Genomic DNA, 23,580 nt, shown 5'->3' on the forward strand with positions numbered 1-23,580 from the left:
AGGTCCCTGGCAGCACCAGGCGTACCCGGCCCCGTGTCGCTAGACCACAGGTTATGCAGGATCCGCTTCAAGAGCAGCAGAGTGGGGCTGTCGCTGCCGGATCACGTGGTGAGGCATACACCAGCAGCGCAGCCCTCCCTGGACCTAGTACCAGCACTGCCGTACAACATGGTGACGTGGCGAGCACCAGAAGGGCAGTTGAAGCTGGTACGGTGGCACGTGCAGTAGTTACCCCGTCGCAGCCACCGCACAGACAGGCCCGTAGAGCCCCTAGAATCCCTGAGGTGCTGGCAAACCCTGATTGGCAGTCACCAACTTCAGCCGCACCATTAGTTCCCCCTTTCACCGCCCAGTCTGGTGTTCGGGTTGAGACGGCTCAAATCGGTTCGGCCCAGGGATTTTTTGAGCTGTTCTTGACTGCGGAGCTCTTGGACTAAGTCGTGGCAGAGACAAACCGGTATGCCACACAATTTATATCCGCCAATCCGGGGAGCTTTTATGCCCAGCCTTTCCGGTGGAAACCAGTCCAAGTTTCCGAACTTAAATTTTTTTTGGGTCTTCTCCTCAACATGGGCCTGACAAAAAAGCATGAATTGCGGTCATATTGGTCCACGAACCCGATTCATCACATGCCCATGTTCTCTGATGCTATGTCCAGGGCACGATTTGAGGCCATCCTCCGTTTCCTGCATTTTAGCGACAACACTACCTCCCGTCCCAGAGGCCACCCAGCTTTTGACCGGCTCCACAAAATTCGGCCCCTCATAGACCATTTCAACCAGAAATTTGCAGATTTGTATACCCCCGAGCAAAACATCTGCGTAGACGAGTCCCTAATACATTTTACCGGGCGCCTTGGCTTCAAACAATACATCCCAAGCAAGCGTGCCCGGTATGGGGTCAAATTGTATAAGCTCTGTGAAAGGGCCACAGGCTATACCCACAAATTTCGGATCTATGAGGGAAAAGATCAGACCCTGGAGCCGGTCGGTTGCCCTGACTACCTGGGGAGCAGTGGGAAGACAGTCTGGGACTTGGTGTCACCCTTATTCGGCAAGGGGTACCATCTTTATGTGGACAATTTTTACACAAGTGTGGCCCTCTTTAGGCATTTGTTTCTAGAACGGATTTGCGCCTGTGGCACCGCGCGAACTAGTCGCATGGGCTTCCCCCAACGGCTTGTAACCACCCGTCTTGCAAGGGGGGAGAGGGCTGCCTTGTGTAACGAAGAACTGCTCGCGGTGAAATGGAGAGACAAGCGTGACGTTTACATGCTCTCCTCCATTCACGCAGACACGACAATACAAATTGAGCGAGCAACCCGTGTCATTGAAAAGCCCCTCTGTGTCCACGACGATAATGCGCTCATGGGAGGGGTGGACTTCAATGACCAGATGTTGTCTCCGTATTTAGTTTCCCGCAGAACCAGACGCTGGTATAAGAAGGTGTCTGTATATTTAATTCAATTGGCGCTGTATAATAGTTTTGTTCTCTACAGTAAGGCTGGGAGAACAGGATCCTTCCTCAAATTCCAGGAAGAGATCATCGAGAACCTCCTTTATCCAGGAGGTTCCGTGGCCCCATCCACCAGTGTAGTTAGCTGTCTACACGAGCGACATTTCCCCAGTGTCGTTCCTGGTACCTCAACCCAACCGTCACCCCGAAAAAGATGTCGTGTCTGTAGCAGGAGTGGAATAAGGCGTGACACCCGCTATTTCTGTCCTGACTGTCCTGACCACCCTGCCCTATGCTTTGGTGAGTGTTTCCGGAAGTACCACACACAGGTACACCTAGCATAGGGATTGCATCTCACAGGACAGGCACACAGGGCTATTAGGGCCCTTTTACTCACAGCTGCTGCAAACCTCTCCTTTCACCTGGGATAAAGTGCATAACGTACTTTGCCACATCTTTGGGCGATTTGCGCTTTGCACATTGTCCCATGGGGAAGGAGAGGTTTGTTCTATAAAGGTAAAAAAAACTAAACAAAAAAAAATTACCGCTAAGTAAAAAAGTTAATATGTTCTGTTCTAAAGTTAGTAAAGTTATTGCGTTGCGGCCTGGTTTTTTCTTTTTTGTTTTGTTTTTTTTACCTTTCAGGTGGACCAACCGATCGACTAGCTGCAGCACTGATGTGCATTCGGACAGAAGCATTGCGCTGCTGTCAGATTACACGCAAGTCGGTGTATGCGGCGCTGCAAGACGAGATTTCTCCTCTGCAGTAAAAGATACATTTGCCGAGGCATATGAGCTGAGGAGGTGGCGGTGTTCATATACTTTGGCAAACACTTTGTATATATTTAAAAAAAAAAAAAATCCCGGCAATGATTTATTCATCCACATCGATTAATGTGAATGGAGAAATCTGGTTTGCCAGGGCATACGAGCTGAAGTGGGTATGGATGTTGGGCGGAGCTCCTATGTCCTGGCAGACGCCTTTCCCCTCCTTTTTCTTTTTTTGGCAGAGATTTTTTCATCCACATTGATCGATGCGAATGAAGAAATCTGTGCCGTTCATTTTTTTCTTTCAGCCCAGAGGCTGAACGGAAAAAAAAAAATCTCATTACCTGTATGCTCAATATAAGGAGAATAGCAGAAACTCCTAATGCTGGGCATACATGTAATGATTGCGGAGACCCTCAAATGCCAGGGCAGTACAAACACCCCACAAATAACACCATTTTGGAAAGAAGACACCCCAAGGTATTCGCTGAGGGGCATATTGAGTCCATGAAAGATTGAGAACAAAATAAAAAAAATCAATTTCCGCTAACTTGTGCCCAAATTTTTTTTTTTTATATGAACTCCCCATGCCCCTCATTGAATACCTTGGGGTGTCTTCTTTCCAAAATGGGGTCACATGTGGGGTATTTATACTGCCCTGGCATTTTAGGGGCCCCAAAGCGTGAGAAGAAGTCTGGTATCCAAATGTCTAAAAATGCCCTCCTAAAAGGAATTTGGGCACCTTTGCCCACCTAGGCTGCAAAAAAGTGTCACACATGTGGTATTTCCGTATTCAGGAGAAGTTGGGGAATGTGTTTTGGGGTGTTATTTTACATATACCCATGCTGGGTGAGAAATATCTTGGTCAAATGCCAACTTTGTATAAAAAAAATGGGAAAAGTTGTCTTTTGCCAAGATATTTCTCTCACCCAGCATGGGAATATGTAAAATGACACCACAAAACACATTCCACCAACTTCTCCTGAATACGGCGATACCACATGTGTGACACTTTTTTGCAGCCTAGGTGGGCAAAGGGGCCCACATTCCAAAGAGCACCTTTCGGATTTCACAGGTCATTTACCTACTTACCACACATTAGGGCCCCTGGAAAATGCCAGGGCAGTATAACTACCCCACAAGTGACCCCATTTTGGAAAGAAGACACCCCAAGGTATTCCGTGAGGGGCATGGCAAGTTCCTAGAATTTATTTTTTGTCACAAGTTAGTGGAAAATGATTTATTTTTTTTTTTTCATACAAAGTCTCATATTCCACTAACTTGTGACAAAAAATAAAAACTTCCATGAACTCACTATGCCCATCAGCGAATACCTTGGGGTCTCTTCTTTCCAAAATGGGGTCACTTGTGGGGTAGTTATACTGCCCTGGCATTCTAGGGGCCCAAATGTGTGGTAAGGAGTTTGAAATCAAATTCTGTAAAAAATGACCAGTGAAATCCGAAAGGTGCTCTTTGGAATATGGGCCCCTTTGCCCACCTAGGCTGCAAAAAAGTGTCACACATCTGGTATCTCTGTATTCAGGAGAAGTTGAGGAATGTGTTTTGGGGTGTCTTTTTACATATACCCATGCTGGGTGAGATAAATATCTTGGTCAAATGCCAACTTTGTATAAAAAAAAAAGGGAAAAGTTGTCTTTTGCCAAGATATTTCTCTCACCCAGCATGGGTATATGTAAAATGACACCCCAAAACACATTCCCCAACTTCTCCTGAATACAGAGATACCAGATGTGTGACACTTTTTTGCAGCCTAGGTGGGCAAAGGGGCCCATATTCCAAAGAGCACCTTTCGGATTTCACTGGTCATTTTTTACAGAATTTGATTTCAAACTCCTTACCACACATTTGGGCCCCTAGAATGCCAGGGCAGTATAACTACCCCACAAGTGACCCCATTTTGGAAAGAAGAGACCCCAAGGTATTTCGTGATGGGCATAGTGAGTTCATAGAACTTTTTATTTTTAGTTACAAGTTAGTGGAATATGAGACTTTGTAAGAAAAAAAAATAAAATCATCATTTTCCGCTAACTTGTGACAAAAAATAAAAAGTTCTATGAACTCACTATGCCCATCAGCGAATACCTTAGGGTGTGTACTTTCCGAAATGGGGTCATTTGTGGGGTGTTTGTACTGTCTGGGCATTGTAGAACCTCAGGAAACATGACAGGTGCTCAGAAAGTCAGAGCTGCTTCAAAAAGCAGAAATTCACATTTTTGTACCATAGTTTGTAAACGCTATAACTTTTACCTAAACCATTTTTTTTTTACCCAAACATTTTTTTTTTATCAAAGACATGTAGAACAATAAATTTAGAGCAAAATTTATATATGGATCTCAAAAAAATGTCATTTTTTTGCAAAAAAATCGTTAAATTTCGATAACAAAAAAAGTAAAAATGTCAGCAGCAATGAAATACCACCAAATGAAAGCTCTATTAGTGAGAAGAAAAGGAGGTAAAATTCATTTGGGTGGTAAGTTGCATGACCGAGCAATAAACGGTGAAAGTAGTGTAGGTCAGAAGTGTAAAAAGTGGCCTGGTCTTTCAGGGTGTTTAAGCACTGGGGGCTGAGGTGGTTAAATAAGTGTTTATGACGTCCAAGTAGTTTACAGATAAGGTTTATTAGATGACCGAGCACAAAGTAAAAGTTAAAATACCAGGCACACAAACACTAGACAAACAGTTAACCCTTTGTAACAGAATGACTCAATATTGTTTAATAAAAGCCAATTGAAAATATGATTTTTAGCCAAAAATTTGTAAAAATTCAATCAAACTAAAATTTCCCCCGAAAGGCCTTTAAGCCTTTATGCTGCATTTTTTTATGCAGCATGTGGATGAGAATTCGGAAACTGGTACTGTACAACACTGAATTTGCTGCACAAAAATCTGCAACTAATCAGTCACGTGTGAATCCAGCCTTAATGAGCAAGGTTACTCCATGGATGCACATAAAGTGTGAAAGTGAAGGACTGCAGTAATTCAAAAGTGTGCAGCCTGCATGTTAAGAAAACCAATAGAAAGTGCAAATAGCTACCTTTTTTAAAATTTTAGATAAATGGATGCTGGAGATACACTGTAAGGGCATTTTTGTTTTTGCTAAAGCCAGACATAACAAAAGAGTATCGAACGAAAAACACTAAACTGCAGGGTGTGAACAAGGCCTTAAACAGTGTAGTTCCTTTCTAGATTGAAACATCAGTAGAAAAATAATCCTGCCAATACCCTATAATGGGAATTAGACTACTTTTTCTGGCAACCAGACTAGATTTAGGCAAAATTAATGTAGGTCAGATGACAAATCAGTTATCATCACCGTGACCATTTCCATGTAGTGATTATGACTGCAATCTGTTGTTCTCAGCTAGCCTGCAGTGCGAGATGCCACCTGTAACCGACTGTGACTCTGCACACTGAGCACCCCACATAACGGTATGCACAATGCAGGCACTACAGTCATTTGTAGGCTATATACTGATCATACACCCATACAGGAACATCAACTCGACACTGTAAAAGAATGCTGATAATGCCCATTGGGTACTATTGTGCAGCTCTGTCCGGGGAGAGAGACAGGGAGCTGAGCAGAAGCAGAATGTTCTGGATAGCTCTGCGGATAGACAGGATGTAATGCCTTGCCAGAGGGGCGGGAGGGGAGTCGAGTCTCTGCCGGACATCCTTAATTAGCAATTCCCAGCATGCCCTGTTAGCCACAAGACTTACTAATCGGCTGTATACATGACAACCTGGGCTTTAGAGATGAGCACGCAAAAATCAGGGTCTATCCTGTGCACACTATAAACCAGTGACTCACAGAAAACAAAGATTTAGGCTTATTGTTTCATTAAGCTTTACCTGGATACCATTCTTTACACCAAGTAAAAATACACACTGTCACTAAGAAAACGGATATACTTGTTACCTAGTGATGGACTGCAGAAACATATGAAGAACAGACCGGCACTCACTTGTATCATGTATTCTTTATTGTCACATTGATTTACGTGTCACACAAAAGAAAAGTGACAATAAAGAATACATAATGCTATCAACAAGTGAGTGCCGGTCTGTTCTTCATATGCAAGCGCCTCATCCTATCTTTACTGGAGTGCCGACTTACACACACTATTGGACTGTAGAAACAGTCTGTACAGTGGGTCTTTCTAGTTAACATGCAAAGAGGTATAAAAAACAAAACAAACAAAAAAAAAACACCACAACCTGTGGAAGAAAACACGCTGGCCCAGATTTATTAAAGGGGTTGTCTGGTTTCAGACACTGATGACCTATACTCAGGATAGGACATCGATATCACATTGGCGGGGGTCTTACTCCAGGCAGAGGAGATGTAATTACACCTGCTCGCTCAATGTCAATGTTGATGGAGAGCAGCTCAACAGTGAAGAGAATGCAGCGCTCATACAAGAGCTGCGTTCTCTTTATACAGCTGATCAGCAAAGGTGTCAGGAGTTGGCCCTCCGCCGATACGATATTGATGACCTATCCTGAGTCATCAATATTGGAAACTAGACAACCCTTTTAATCCTATTGAGGGTGTAAACTTCAACAGGATGTCTTGACCTGCACAAGATTTATCACAGAGGCTCAGGCTGGATGAGAAATGTGGTGCGGGGATAGACACTTCGGTTTCAAGGTTTTGGCTACACAGCAATCTTAGTCACACAACAGCTCACACCCAAGGATTGCAGTGGGATCACAATGTAGTGCTGCTAGCATAGAAATTATCGGGGCCCCAGTGCAACTTGCACATGTATTTTGACCCCAGAATCGCAAAAATCCGACACTGCTGGAGTTTTTGCGGATTCTGGGGTAGCATTCAATGTACGATTTGCAACTCCATTAATTTCTATACTAGCAACACTACACCATGATTCCACTGCAATTGTTGGGTGTGACATGATAATCGCCATGTAACCATAACTCTATACCAACTATTGATTGGCTTAGGCCTCTTGCACACGACCGTATAGCTTTTTCAGTATTTTGCGCTCCGCAAAAAATACGGATGAAGTCTGTGTGCATTCTGTTTTTTTGCGGAACGGAACAGCTGGCCCCTGATAGAACAGTACTATCCTTGTCCGTTATGCGGACAATAATAGGACATGTTCTATCTTTGAAAGGAACGGAAAAACGGAAAGCATATTCTTTTTGCAGATCTATTGAAATGAATGGTTCCATATACGGTCCATTCACACGTCCGCAATTCCGTTCCGCAGTTTGCGGAACGGAATTGCAGACCCATTCATTTCTATGGGTCTGCAATTTCTATGGGTCCGCAATTCCGATCCCGAAAAAAAAAAAAACATGTCCTATTCTTGTCCGCAATTGCAGACTTGAATAGGCATTTTCTATTAAGTGCCGGCGATGCACGGTCTGCAAAATGCAGAATGCACATTGGCGGTGTCGGTGTTTTGCGGATCCGTGGATCCGCAAAACACACATGGACATCTGAATGGAGCCTTACTCTGGGATAGAATTTAGCTCCAGAATTGTGGAGCAAAACGGTGCATCTTAGGTGTCCCTTTTCCACATTTACTAAGACCTGGTTGCCATGGTTTTCCGCAAACCTTGTCACATCCAGCTGGCGGGCCTGGCGTAAAACTGGCCGTGCAACTAAAGGTGGATTAAGATGAACCAATAACCGTCCAGATTATAGGACCATTCCTGCTAATGCTCATTCCCAATAGTCTGGCCATATAAATGTGCCGCTGATGACCCGATGAATGATCTGGGCAGCAGATTGTGTGGTCTAAACAGTGATCTGCTGCCCAGAAACAATGATTCTGTATGGGAACGAGCAGCCGACTGTTGGGAAGGAACCCTTCATTCCTGACAATCAGCTGCTATATTGGCTAAACCCGCCTTAAAGGGAACCTGTCACCTCCAAAAAACCATCCCAAGCCGCCAGCAGTACCTGACAGTAGACAGCAGCGTGTTTCCGACGATAATTTTCTTCCTGAAGGCCGATGCGGCTATAGCTCAGAAAACGTTGGTTTTATCCCCTGCCCGGCGCGCTTCTCTAGTCATGCTTGAAGTCAAGGGGGCAGCGGCCTCCTTGCTTCAAGTCAAGATAACCATCCCCCCTTCCCTGCCCCTTTGCTGTGACTGACAGCCGGCAGTTTGGCTGGCTTTGCCGAACTCTCTGCATAAGCGCGGTCAGTCACAGCGAAGGGGCCGGGAAGGGGGAGCAGTTACCTTGACTTGAAGCAAGGAGGCCGCTGCCCCCTTGACTTCAAGCATGACTAGAGAAGCGCACTGGCAGGGGCTAAAACAATGTTTTCTGAGCTTTAGCCGCATCGGCCTTCAGGAAGAAAATTATCGTCGAAAACACGCTGCTGGCTACTGTCAGGTACTGCTGGCGGCTTAGGATGGTTTTTGGAGGTGACAGTTTCCCTTTAAGTATTGCCAGTTAAAAAAGGGGATTTGCAACTATTTTATGCCTAAAATAGTGGCAAGTCCTGTAGTAAATGTGCCCCACTGCAATTTGCAAACTGCACCACTTTTTAGACAGGTTTTAGGTGCAGACTCCAAGTAAATCGTTATACTTCATTTCCACGTACAGAAAGTGTTGCGGCTTATTAAGGGTGAGGGATAAAGAGTGTTAGCTGTAAAAATGGCCTGTATGTGCATTAGTTCCAGCATTTACCACTGATCTGACAGCTCGGTCACTGGACCTTGGTCAGATTTTACCATATATGTGCACAAACTCAAATTCCACTTTCCGAGCTGCTCTGCAAGAGGGCATGCTTACGGTAGGCAGCAGTCACCTGGGACAGGCACAGGGTAAATGTTCACTGCTGCATGGGCACAACGCCCATACCCCGATTTATGGCATTCTATACACATACATACACAGAAATCTACTTTATTCATGACTAACGTCATTATGTTTACTGTTGGTATCTGGCTCTTGGGAGGAGTCGCTACATCCCCCATTTCAGAGGCCAGTGCTGGCTTGATCATGCAGGCGGAGGCTGCAGGCCCTAGAGGGATTACAGGGAGACAGAGAGCTGCCAAGAGATCCAGGTGTGAAAGGCTGGCACACCCCTTCTCCACATCTCATTGGTTACAGCTCAGAGCCTGCAGCCAGATACTGCAGCTGTAACCCCTTCAACACTACAGTCCATGTGACACTGCAAATGCTTCCCCGCACACAAACAGCTCCTCTTTCACAATCTAGTATTCAGTGTACAATTGCCAGAGAGGCAAACATTGCACGTCCGAATGAACTTCAAACCGTTTCTGCCTCAAAATAAGCTCCAAAAACGTCTCCCGTTCATTTAAATGGGAAGTAGCACTTGCGGTTTTTTTCTACATGGAAAAAAAAGCAGCAGCATGTCCTATCTTGGTGCAGAATCAGCTCTGAGTTTCTCATTGAAATGACATTTAAACATAATTGACATGCTCCAAATTTGGAAATCTGCACAGCAGGTCAAATTCTGCACAGAAGAAATCCGCAAAGTGTACATGAGATTAGTGTAATCTCATGTACTATACCGTGCCGCGATTTTTTTTAAACGGGAATCCGTGCTGAAAAAGCGCATGCATTCTGCAACATGTGTAGGTGCCCTTAGGGTGGCTGCACATAATGCTGATTATATGCGTTTTTTCTGTGTGGAAAAACCACAGGGTAAGGCCTCAGGCACACGACCGTAGCAGGTCCATGCCTGTATTGTGGCCCACAAACCGCAGGTCCGCAATATACGGGCACCAGCCATGTGTGCACCGTCACACTTGAATGTGTCTGTAATCCGGGAGATATGCTGAGGAACATAGGCAAGGATTAGAAGAAGTTCTCTCTCTCTGCCTCCGCCCTGCCATTTTATTTTTTATTTTTTTGCAGGACCGTCGGACCATCCGATGCTACAGCTCTGTTCCCGTGTTTGGATTTTCCCTTCGTATATGCAGGATACACACCAAAGTATACACTGACATATAAGACAAACATATATTTGTATGGCATACAGCTGCATGGCTCTTATTGACTCCCATTGAAAAAAATAAATTCAATACAGCTCAGTAGCCTTTTCATTGTTTCCAGGGGCCGTCTACCTGTGCATCATCTACTTCATAGCAGCTGTGTAGAAGATTTCAGCTTTTTCCCGTTCACTTTAATGGGATAAATGCCATGGCTCCCTAAAAGTAGCTGATTGAGGCTTGCAGACACCCGCAGCTAATGTCCGTGATTGGTGGTAATGCAGATCACGGACATTTAACCCCTGAGATGCCGTAAACCCAGAAGTGCACATGTGGAGGGCAAGAATGCATCCCCCGGGGGCAGAGATCTGGGAAGGCGTTCCTTGTAAGTAAGCAATATTAAACAATACCATTAGAAAGTACAATTTGTTTGCAAAAAACAAGCCCATATACGGCTATGTGAACGTAAAAATAAAAAAGCTATGGGTCCAGGAAGACGGGGAGCGAAAAATGCAAATATGAAAATCGCTGCATCAGGAAGGGTTTAATGTAAAAAATGAAGATCATACTGCATGTAGTACATGACAATCTCTTTCTAACAAAACTAGAACCATTCCTGTATCTCACATGAATCCAGAACTCTCAGACAATCATTGCTCTCCTAGATTTACGGCAAGCTGGCAGCTTAGGGTCCATTCACACGTCCGTTGTTTCTTTCCTGATCTGTTCCGTTTTTTGGGGAACAGATCTGGACCCATTCATTTTCAATGGGTCCTGAAAAAAAAAAATCGGACAGCTCAATGTCTGATTTTTTTTCAGGACCCATTGAAAATGAATGGGTCCAGATCTGTTCCGCAAAAAACGGAACAGATCAGGAAAGAAACAACGGACGTGTGAATGGACCCTTGGTTTGTATTTTTTGCTGCAGCTGGTGGCAGTTGATGGAATGGAGCATGTACGTCCACCTCAGTGAGGTGGACAGAGAAATTAGGGAAAGAACAAACAGCAGGTGGTGCTATACAGATATATTCCATTGAAAATAATTTTTTTATTATATAAAATTACAATACTATTTAGCTCCAGGTCCTTTAATATGCTGAAACTGGAAAAAGAGAATTGCATAATTTCCCAGGAAGTAATGCTGTAGCAGAATTTACAACATTTACGTAAATGCAGTGAGACAGCGGGCGCTACAATTTATTCACTGGATGACAGAAAACAATGGGATCAGGTCCGACATCCATCTCCTTCCGATGTTTCAATATCACACTGGAGGGAAAAAATACAAGAGATGGGCAAATATATGGAAACAAGCCCTGATTCTTCCTGACTGTATGCGAAAGCAAGTATCCTGCTTTCATCTATAGGTGATTGACAGAGCTCTGGACACATGCATATATGCTTGGCATGTATGGATCCATCTGCTATCAAGTTCAGTGAAAAATGTGACCTTTATTTCTGTATATTCTTTCATGGTTATGAGAAGCATATCCAATGCTAATTAGTCTGGAAAAAATGAAATATATGACAAAATGGTGCATCAAATTTATGACTACTTGACACTATGGGGCACATTTATTAAGACCAGCATTTTAGACTCTAATCTTAATTAAGTCCCTGCACTGGCGGTGGATCTGCTGAAGTTATGAAGAGGCGCTTCCTAGCTGTCTAACATTTATTTATTTTTAATTTATTTTATGCACTTATATAGCGCTGACATATTCCGCAGCGCTTTACAGACATTACCATCCAACTGTCCCCGATGGGGCTCACCATCTAAGGTCCCTATCAGTATGTCCCTGAGGAAACCCAGGGAGAACATGCAGACTCCATGCAGATGTTGCCCTTGGTCAGATTCGAACCTAGGACCGCAGCACTGCTAGGCACCAGCGCTTACCACTGAGCCCCCCATTTTCTATGCCTAAAACAGGCGTAGAAAATGAGACAGGCATGTAGGCCTGCCCCCTTCCCCGCCACAATTTTAGACATGGCATGAGCCGGGAAAGATTGCAGATAGCGGTGCAACTAACCACTGCTCCTCCATCTGTGCCTGAAATACGCCTAATTTTAGGCGTATTTCAGATTAGTAAATGACCCCACAATCAGTTAAGAGCGGTATTATTAGAAAGTGGAAGCATTTAGGAATCACAGCAACTCAGCCACAAAGTCGTAGACTACGTAAAATTATAGGTCAACGAGTGCTGAAGCACATAGAGGGGCATAAAAGGGATGTACATATTAATGACCTATCAACAGGATAGATCAATAGGGATGAGCGAATCGACTTCGGATGAAACATTTGAAGTCTATTCGCATAAAACTTTGTTCCAATACTGTAAGGAGCAGAAGCTCCGTACAGTATTAAAATGTATTGGCTTCGATGAGCCAAAGTTATTACTTCGCGAAGTCTCGCGAGACTTCGGGTAATATAACTTTATAAATTAATTTGTACTGTAAAAAAACATTTCCCCGAACGGGATCTGGTTTGGTTCGGTTCCAAGGTGAGCCTGGTGTGGAAGAACTTGACTGGCCACGTTGAGCCCTGACTTCATCACTATTGAACACTTTTGGAATGAACTAGAACGGGGATTGCAAGCCAGACTCTCTTGTCTAACATCAATGTCTGAACTCGCGAAGACTCTTCTGGATGAATGGGAAAACATTCTCACAGGCACACTCCAAAATCTTGTAGAAAGCCTTCCCAGAAGAGTGAAAGCTGTGTTAGCTGCAAAGAGAGGACCAACTCCATCTTAATGCCTATGGATTTAGAATGTGATGTCATAAAAGCTCCTGTAGGTGTAATGTGTACTTTCATCCATATAGTGTATTTAGAAGGGGACAATTCCTGTTGGTCATAGAGCTATGCCAACTGTCCAAGGCTAGTTTCAGAGGAGCGTATTCTTCCAGGAAACAGGCTTGGTGTGTGATCCGAATTTCCTGTCCTGAACGCTACTCTTGTAACATTATAATGATTTAGAATATGGTGAATTCCAGTCTCACCACCGATTTACTGAACTGCAGCCACCACATTATGTGATAGCAGTTCAGCAGATTGTTGGTGAGAAGAATTTACAACTTCATATATCATTATAATGTTACAGGTTCACTCCACAGGAGCCAGCGTTCAGGCTGGAAAATACCACTCACACATGGAGCGTGTTTTGCCTTGGTCCATTATTAGAACAACTCTAATAGATTTATATTTGCTAATTAACGTTTATGGTGCTTGCTGATACAGAAATGTAGAGCCACAAAAAAAAATTATAATAAAAAATTAAGTGGATTGCAATACATCTCTGAAAAGGCTCTGTACAACATTTTGGGAACAGTGTATAGTTTTCTCAGTGGTTTTCGGTCATTCAGCATCATACCACTACCATATGTAGTTTCTGATCACTAATACCAGTGGAAATGTGCTCACTCCACTGTAAAAACTTGTGACGGCACTGGATAAGAGCTCCACTGAACGTTTCAGTACCGTCTCCCCTAATCAATCAATAAGAGGGAGGATCAGCGACTGCTAGACATATTTGGTGCCACTTATCTTTGGGAAAAAAAGGAATGCACAGTAAATATCAGTCTTGATTTCCTCAACATCTGGCAGTTCCCACAGACAAAAGATTGTCAGGAGATCCAAGGAAATGAGACTCCACTAATAAAAACCTATTTTCTATGGCCATCTCCTGATAAACATCTAACTTGGCTTGGCCGAGTTTTCACGTGTATTTCAACAGAAAGAGAGGGAAAGAGGGGGCCCCTTTCAGGCACCATTGGCAGCATTCATCTCCTCGGAGAACAAGTCCAAGTCCAAGATGTTCATCCCATTAGGCTGGTTTCACATGTCAGTGTTTTAGCTATATGTTTTGGAGTGTATTTTCTATTTAATTTATGTAACAAGATGCTATTTTAAAGGCTATATAGAAAATTATAAAAAATTCACTACAAAATTATTTTGCATGCAGTTTTTTTTTTTGCCTTGCCTTTGCTGCTTTTAGCATTTTTGTCGAACTTGTTTTTTTCAGCCATTTTTTCCTAGGAAAAAAGACTTAAAAAATAAAAATATTAGATCTAGATCACTGATGTAATTGAGATGTGTTTGGCTACTTTCACACTCCCGTTTAGCTTTTCCAGCAGGCTATTCGGGCAGGGGAACAGCTTGCCATATCCGTACTACCGTTTTCCCACGTGTGCTGCCGAAAGTCCACCCGGCCCCATTCACTGGAGATCCGGCTGCAGCACAACAAACACGCCAAGAGGCAGCTGGACAAAAATCGCAGCGTGCAGCAGTTTTTGTCTGGCCACCTCTCGGCATGTCTGCCAGCTTTTTGCCAATTTTCATGCAAATATAAATTAATGTATTATGACCTCAACATTTTTTTATTTGTATTTTTTTGTTTTGTTTCAAGTGTAGCAATAATAAATGACTTTGCAAAGTGCTACATCTGTCTCATATGACAAATGAGTCATGAGCAAACATCTTCCTCACCTTGCTCCAGTGTCAGAGGTCCGCGCAGCCGACAGAACAGTGAACACGTGGCTACATGGTCAGTCAGATGGGAACTCAAGGACACACGCAAGTCTGTAAACTACACAATGAAGCCTGGTCTAACCAGCCATGTCGAATACATGTTGTATTGTGGATTAAAATCAGAACCAATCAATACACTGAGAATTTCACATGCAGATGGACACCAAAAAGAGGAAGAATAACCCTTTCCTTTAGACATTCCACTCCTGGCCTAAATTGTTTCGGTCATGAGAAATAACGTTATGTAGCTGACTGACATTAGCGATGTGTTTGTTAAAGGGTTTCTGTCACCCCATTAAACCGTTTTTTGTTTTTTTCTTTACTAATAATCCCTACAGTGCCATCTCATGATACATAAGCAAATTAATCATTTTGGTTCAGTAGAATTTGCTAAAAATCGATTTTTAAAATATGCTAATTACCTTGCTACCAGCAAGTAGGGCGGCTACTTGCTGGTAGCAGCCGCATCCTCCGATGGTAATGACGCCCCCTCCGCATGCTGATTGACAGGGCCAGGGAAGGGAATCGCTCTCTGCTGGCGCTGTTAGAATTTGAAATCTCGCGCCTGCGCCGTACCTGTCTTCAATCGGCGCAGGCGCACTGAGAGGCGGCCGCTCTCTCGACCGCTCCATCCTCAATGCGCCTGCGTCGATGACGTCATCAAGTACACCCGGAAGAGAAGACGCCGGCATCGCTGGAAGGAGGCGGAGAGTCTGGTGACGTCGCTGGATGCTCGAATCAGGTAAGTATGTACATAATAAGCATGCTGCCACAAAAACCACCAACAAAATGGGAATAAATAATTTTATAAAAATGACAGTTATTAACACTATACCACCAACGATTATTAATAATAAATCTCTTCCGGGTGTACTTGATGACGTCATCGACGCAGGCGCATTGAGGATGGAGCGGTCGAGAGAGCGGCCGCCCCTCAGTGCGCCTGCGCAGATTGAAGACAGGTACGGCGCAGGCGCGAGATTTCAAATTCTAACAGCGGCAGCAGAGAACGATTCCCTTCCCTGGCCCTGTCAATCAGCATGCCGAGGGGGCGTTATTACGATCGGAGGATGCGGCTGCTACCAGCAAGTAGCCGCCCTACTTGCTGGTAGCAAGGTAATTAGCATATTTTAAAAATCGATTTTTAGCAAATTCTACTGAACCAAAATGATTAATTTGCTTATGTATCATGAGATGGCACTGTAGGGATTATTAGTAAAGAAAAAAACAAAAAACGGTTTAATGGGGTGACAGAAACCCTTTAACTCCCTGCCTGCCGCCGTTCTCTTAAAATAAAGACTTTTAAAATGTGCTAATGAGCCTCTAGGTGCTATTAGGGAGTTGCTTCAGCACCTAGAGGCTCGGTTTCCTCACCCATTGGCACGCCCAGGTCCAGTTGATTGTCTTTCAAATTCTCCTCAGTGTCCCGCAAATCCTGCGCCGTCCCTTTTAGTATTCTGCACAGGCGCAGCGAGTGAAGGACGCGCTCCTGCTGCCAGCTTCCTTCGTCGGCGCAGTGAGGAAGCCGGCAGCAGGAGTGCATCCTTCACTGACTGCACCTGCGCCAAATACTAAACGGGACGGCGCAGGCGCACAATTTACGGGACGATGAGTAGAATTCGAAAGTCAATCAACTGGACCTGGGTGTGCCAAAGGGTGTGTAGACCGAGCCTCTAGGTGCTGAAGCAAGGCCCTAATCGCACCTAGAGGCTCATTAGCACATTTTAAAAGTCTTTATTTTAAGAGAACGGCGGCAGGCAGGGAGTTATAAAGAACACTGTTATGTAGTGCTGACATAAGCACATCGCTAATGTCAGTCAGCAACATAACGTTATTTCTCATGAGGCACTGTCAGGTTATCTTAAAAATTTTGAAGGGGTATCGCTTTCTCAGTTGTTTATGGTATATCCACAGGTTACACCATGTATGTCTGATAGATGAGGATACAGTTGATGAGCAACAGCAGCTATGTGAACAACTGTCCACTGACCCCTTTTCCCTGCCTGGAGGCAATGGCATGACGGTCTGTGGACCCGTTCTCAATATAAGGGAGAATTCACATGACCGTATCCTTTTTGCAGCCCGCAAATTGCTGGCCGTGTGCATTCCACATTTTGAGAACCAGCACGTCCTGCCCTTTTTTAGAAATGACTATTCTTGTCCGCAAAACGTACAAAAATAAGACACATTCAATTTTTTTTTTAAATGAATGGATCTGAATCCAATCCACAAAAAAAATGCAGAACGGATGTGGACCGAAACTACAGTTGTGTGAATGCCCACAGGAGAGGCATACACCTTTACGTATACCCCTTTATTCAGCACTGCTCACTTGAGCTCCAGCACCCCACTTATATTTTTTAACCAAGTAACAGCATTCCGGAGTTCATTGCACATAAAATATAATTACCTGTTTGTCCAGAAAAAATAATGGCCATGTCCATATTGCCTCCTTTGCTGGCGTGATTCATTTTGCCATTTCATTATACACTGTTCATTTCCATGGTTACGACCACCCTGCAATCCAACATTGGTGGCTATGTTTGCAATAATATAGAGAAACACGTTGGCTTATGCGAACCCCTCCAGTCCTGACCACCAGAGGCTGGCACTTTTTTCTATAGTGGTATGATCCAGAGAGAAGGAAAGATAGCGGCACTCACCAATTGCAGTAGTAGTAGTAACTTCTTTATTTTCACAATCGAGACAAGTTACACGGGCTGGGGCGGACATGCAGCATTATAATACTGAGGGATCAGCTGGCGACGGCCGTTTCGCGCACTTGCGCTTCTTCTGGCCTCATCACGCTTGAGGTCAGAGGCCAGAAGAAGCGCAAATGCGCGAAACGGCCGTCGCCAGCTGATCCCTCAGTATTATAATGCTGCATGTCCGCCCCAGCCCGTGTAACTTGTCTCGATTGTGAAAATAAAGAAGTTACTACTACTACTGCAATTGGTGAGTGCCGCTATCTTTCCTTCTCTCTGGATCATACCGTTATTTGCTTGGACTATACACTATTTGGTAGCAGAGCACCTCGTTATATTGCTTGAACTGGACTGGACTGGTTTTCACAGTGCACCACCCCTTACCTGATGAGGTTTGCGGCAGTGCCGCCTCACATCTTTTTGTTCCAATACTTTTTCCTATAGTGTTTTAGCATGGCCAGCACTGCTGGATTCCAGGGTGGTCATAACCCTGGATACGAGCAGTGTATAATGTAATCGAGCATTCTATCGATTAGTCCAACGATTAATCGACTACTCTAATAACAAAAAACTAATTAAGAGAACGTTTTTCTTTATAAAACCTCATCAGCTCCCCCCATGCCATCAGGCTAAACCAACCCCCCCCCCCAACAGTTTCACCAGCTGGTCCCCAATGCCTCCAGCTCCCTTCCTAGCCATGTCCCCAGCGCCAGTGAGATAAAATACCTCTCCTGTAGGGGATCTGCCGACACTCCAGAGTAGGGCTGCAGTAAACGATTATTTTAGTAATCGAATATTCTATCGATTATTTTTTACGATTAATCGAGTAATCTAATAAGAAGAAATGCATTAATAGACTGTTTTCCTTTATAAAAACTCATAAGACCCCCTACAATTAGTCCAAAACACCCTTCGTTCCCCCTGTGCGATCAGCCCAAGTGCATCAGCCCCCGCCCCGTGCCACCAGCTCTCCCCCCACCCCAGTGCCACCAGCTCTCCCCCCACCCCAGTGCCACCAGCTCTCCCCCCACCCCAGTGCCACCAGCTCTCCCCCCACCCCAGTGCCACCAGCTCTCCCCCCACCCCAGTGCCACCAGCTCTCCCCCCACCCCAGTGCCACCAGCTCTCCCCCCACCCCAGTGCCATCAGCTCTCCCCCCACCGTACCATCAGCTCTCCCCCCACCGTGCCATCGTCTCTGCTGCCCTGCTCCTCCTGACACCCGGATTGCACAGCATCATTGGTTGCTATGACGCTGTGCACTCGGGGCGCCCGGCCTTAGTCACGCCCTCACCCCCTCGGTTTCACTAACTTACCTTTCCAGCAGGGGTGCCGCCGACACGCCATCGTTTCGCGCTGCTCTGCTCCTGACGTCACACAGCACGTCAGGTCACGGCGTGCGTACGTCAGGTAAGTGCAGCACGGGACCATGGACGTGCTGTGAAGTTTCCGGAGGCCTCCCGCTGGAAAGGTGAGTATTCCAAGCGCAGCGGGAGACCACGGAGCAGGAGTAATAGCAAGCGCTTCACTCCCGCTCCGTGGTCACATGACACAAACGAATCTTCAATGCAAAAAATTTGCATCGAGGATTTTTGTGTGTCGAATTACTCGATTTAATCGAGTAATCGTTTCAGCCCTACTCCAGAGATATTCTATCTTCTTCTCCACGAGATGCACTGTTATCCTGATGTCACACATCGTCAGGTCATAGTGCGTCCTTACTAGCACTATGTCCGGACGATGTGTCAAGAGGAAAGTGCAGCGTGGTGCGGGCCGGCGGGTGACCACGTTGCGGTGAGTAATAGCAAAGGCTTCACTCATGCTCCGAGGTCACATGACACAAACAAATCCTTTGGGGGCTGGCAGGGGGTGGGGGCTGGCATCTACACTAGTTTTGTAATGACAGCGGGGCCCAATGCAGTCATTGTATTCCATTGCACTGGGCTCACTGTACTAATCGTATCTAACTGCAGGCAATGTTTAACTATAGAGTATCTTCAATCCAGCAGCCTGTACTTCCGTCCGTAGCAGGCAGGAGACTGGGCGGTGGGCGGGCACTGGCAGAGTAACTCACTACGTCACGTGCCCGTGCCGCCTGCTTCATTCATAAAGTGGGCGGAGCAGGCGCGTGACCTAGTGAGTTACTCTGCCAGTGCCCGCCCACCGCCCAGTCTCCTGCCTGCTACGGACGTAAGTACAGGCTGCTGGATTGAATATATTCTATAGTTAAACATGGCCTGTAGTTAGATATGATTAGTACAGTGAGCGGGGCCCGGTGTAATAGAATACAATGACTGCACTGGGCCCAGCTAGTTGCCGGCCCCCAGCCCCTCCTCGCTGATACACCTTTGACCGCGCTGTGCAGCATGCGGTCGGCGGTGTATCGTGTAAACAGCAGCATTCGCCCCATAAGACGCACTGCCATTTCCCCCCCACTTTTTTTTTGGGGGGGGGGGGAGTCTTATAGGGTGAAAAATACAGTACTTCACAACACTGAGGTAAAGAGCTGCCTCATTGCCTCATCCTCCTCTCCCACTTGTCAGGGATTATGATCCTGAATACAGATAAGATCTTCAGCTGAATCTTTGCATGAATGGAGTTCATGAGGAGACATGAAGTACAGAGAGGACAGACAGCACAGACTGTGGTAATGGAGACTGCATACAAGTGCTGCTCATTTGCCACATCTGTTCATGATCTCCCATTTCTACAGAGATTCAGCTGATAATATTAGGCCTCTTGCACACGAACCCGCATACGGCGGGTCCGCAATACACGGGGCACCGGCCTTGCTTTCGTGGGGTACCATTCCGTGCTTCCGTTCCGCAAAAAGATAGAACTTGTCCTATCTTTTTGCGGGACGGACAGATCTCTAACCCCATTCAAGTGAATGGGGTCGCGATCTGCATGCGGCTTCCCCACGGTCGATGCCCGTGCATTGAGGACCGCAATTTGCGGTCCGCAGCACACGTTCGTGTACAAGAGGCCTTAAACTGCATTCAGGATCATAATCCCTGACAAGCAGAGAGGAGGATGAGGCAGCTCTTTAGCTCAGTGTTGTGAAGTAACTTGTCCTCCTGTGTGATTAGGACAGGTTTTATGTGTACTAATAGGACGGCAGCCATTTTTTCCCCCTAATGATTGCTCCCCACACAAAATGAGCCATTATAACTAATGTAAAGTATTTGGGAATATATTTATAATGAAGTAATATTTAAGTATTTTCATTCTTTAATACCCGAGAACCCTTTTAAGCCTCATTCACACGTCAGTGTTTGATCAGGGATTTCCATCAGTGATTGCACGCCAAAACCAGGAGTGGAAGCTACACCGAGATAAGATATAAGGGAAAGATCTGCACCTGTTCTGTGTTTAATGCCGCACCTGATTTTGGCTCATAATCCCTGATGGAAATAACTGACCAAACACTGAATAAAGCCTCATTCACACACCAGTGTTTCACGTGAGTGTGCTATATGTGTTCTCTACGGACAGCACACCTCCCCATAATTTTTTTTTTTTAGCACGGATGCATGCTCCATTTTGTCTGTGTTCCTATCCTAATCGATCATGCCCATTATAGTCTATAAGTCCATGAAAACCACGAATGCAACACGGATGCCATCAGAGTTTCATGGATCATTGGGAAGACACGCTTTGAAAATTATTATTCAGCTGTTCAGTGAAACACGGACAGCGAAAATTGATACACAGACCCAGCATGGATCCTTCACGGACACCTTCACCGGAGGCATCACTGACCGACTTTTCACGGATTTAAGCACGGATGTGTGAATGAGGCTTAAGCTATTAGTGGTGTTTTTTTGTGCAGTTTGTGCTGTAAGCATGACAGCTACAGATGTTTAAAGTCTATGGGAAAATATAAATGCAGGACACTCAAGTGTTTTTTGCCCAATGGTGTTTTTTTCTTTGCCTTTCTGGCCTTTATTTCAAGAACGCATCATGGTAAGGCCTCATGCACACGACCGTTGTTGGGTTCCGTGTCCGTTGTCAGTTTTCCGTGATTTTCTGCGGACCCATTGACTTTCAATGGGTCCGTTGAAAACTCAAAAAATGCACCGTTTGTCATCCGCGTCCGTGTTTCCAGTCCGTGAAAAAAATATGAGCTGTCCGATTTTTTTCACGGACAACGGTTCGCGGACCCATTCAAGTCAATGGGTCCATGAAAAAACACGGAGGCATACAAGATTGTCATCCGCGTCTGTGATCCGTGTCCGTTTTTTTCCTATCATTTTCAAGGCAAACTTGACTTAGATTTTCTTTTCACTTTTCATGTCTGGTGATCCTCCAAAAATCAAGGAGGATGCACGGAAAAAAAAAAACGGACACGGATCACGGAACCCCATTTTGCGGACCGTGAAAGAATACTTTCGTGTGCATGAGGCCTAAGGCTATTGGTGTTTTTTCTAAAAAAAAATGCCAAGCATGCATTAAGTGAGCAAAAAACACCAGAACAAATGTGTGTATGTGTGTGTACGGGCCCTTAAAAAGGCTTCCATTCACAGTAAGAAAGTTTGGACTACGTCAAGAACTCGCTACATGGCTTCCATTGTGCACCATGGAAAATTTACAGAAACTGCTCAGTGTAGTCAGCGCTCACTTCCTCTTCTGAGGTTGCATCCTTACGCTGGTATGACACAATCCAGAAGCCCTCAATACTTGCAGACTCAGCTATTGTCACGCTCTGCATTCTGGTCAATATTTCAGTATGTTGCTGGAAGCAGAATTTGCTTATGAGCCTGTGTACAGTGTATAAACTGGTTCAATCACACTAGGACTGGGGATCCCATGGGTACTGAACCTATCCACAGTCAATCACCATATTGTAACTAAAATCATGACAAAAAAAAAAAAGTTAGGCTACTTTCACACCTGCGTTAGGTGCGGATCCGTCTGGTATCTGATCTGCACAGACAGATCAGCACCTATAATGCAAACGCTTGTATCCGTTCAGAACTGATCCGTTTGCATTATTCTTTTTTAAGAAAAGTCTAAGTCAAAACGGATCCGTCTTGACTTACATTGAAAGTCAATGGGGGACGGATCAGTTTTCAACCGCACCATATTGTGTCAGTGAAAACGAATCTGTCCCCATTGACTTACATTGTAAGTCAGAACGGATCCATTTTGCTTCGCATCGCCAGGCGGATACCAAAACGCTGCAAGCTGCGTTTTGGTGTCCGCCTCCAGAGCGGAATGGAGGCTGAACGGAGGCAAACTGATGCATTCTGAACAGATCCTTCTCCATTCAGAATGCATTAAGGGCAAAACTGATCCGTTTTGGACCGCTTGTGAGAGCCCTGAAACGTATCTCACAAACGGAATTCAAAACGCCAGTGTGAAAGTAGCCTTAGCAAACTATGGCTACATCTTCATTTACTATGGAAATCATTAAAGGGATTTTCTCTTTAATGATCGGTGGGGGTCCGACACCCAGGACTCCTGGCAATTAGCTGTTAATGAAGACTGAGGCGCTTGCAGTAGTGCCACAACCTCCTTACTTTTCCTGGGCCAGTGATGTCATGGTCATTGGTCATGTGGCCTAGGAGCTGCTCAGCTTCAGAAGTAAATGGGGCTGAGCACGATACCAAGCACAGCCGCTATACAATGTATAGCCCTTTGCTTCGTAACCTGCCTTCTCTAGTAGCTGATCGGCGGGGGTCCCAGGTGTCAGACCCCCACTGATCAGATAGTGATGACCTATTCTAGGGATAAGTCATCAATACTAAAATCTCCCTTTTAACACTTGGAATAACAATTATTAATATCATCATAATTATCCATTTGTGAAGTGTGCACACACTGATGAATGAGGAAAAAATGGACGTGTGCATTGATACACCGAGAGTGCATTCACACAACCGTCCCATGTGCACCCCGCATCGCGGTGCGGACCCTTTGACTGCAATAAGTCCAGAAGGGCTTCCATGTACTTCAGGTCTTATTTTCGGCCCAAAACATACAGATTGCGAACTCACTTAAGTCAGTGGCCCACACCGATGCAGCGTGCATACGGCCAGTGTCGGGGTTTTGTGGATCTGCAGTTTGCACCCTTACTTTTACAGGTCCATGTACAGCCTGCTGCGCACACAGATATAGGCATTGGGGTTGGTTTGCTGCATGATAGGTTGTACTATAACTATTAAT

General features: G+C 45.1%; 1 protein-coding gene across 2 annotated transcripts in view; it reads right to left on the reverse strand.

Annotated features, from left to right (window-relative positions):
- The window catches only part of WASF2 (WASP family member 2), a 42,779-nt gene that overhangs the window by 15,401 nt on the left and 3,798 nt on the right, over positions 1–23,580 (reverse strand). Inside the window, exon 2 of one of the 2 annotated variants that reach the window (XM_040424272.1) lies at positions 14,667–14,766. The exons of the other annotated variant lie outside the window; for it this stretch is intronic. The gene's annotated coding sequence lies outside the window, so the exon portion shown is untranslated. The remainder of the gene's footprint in view (positions 1–14,666; positions 14,767–23,580) is intronic. 2 annotated transcript variants of the gene reach the window in all.

The sequence above is a fragment of the Bufo bufo genome, chromosome 3, assembly GCF_905171765.1.
Source record: "Bufo bufo chromosome 3, aBufBuf1.1, whole genome shotgun sequence".
Lineage (NCBI taxonomy): Eukaryota > Metazoa > Chordata > Amphibia > Anura > Bufonidae > Bufo > Bufo bufo.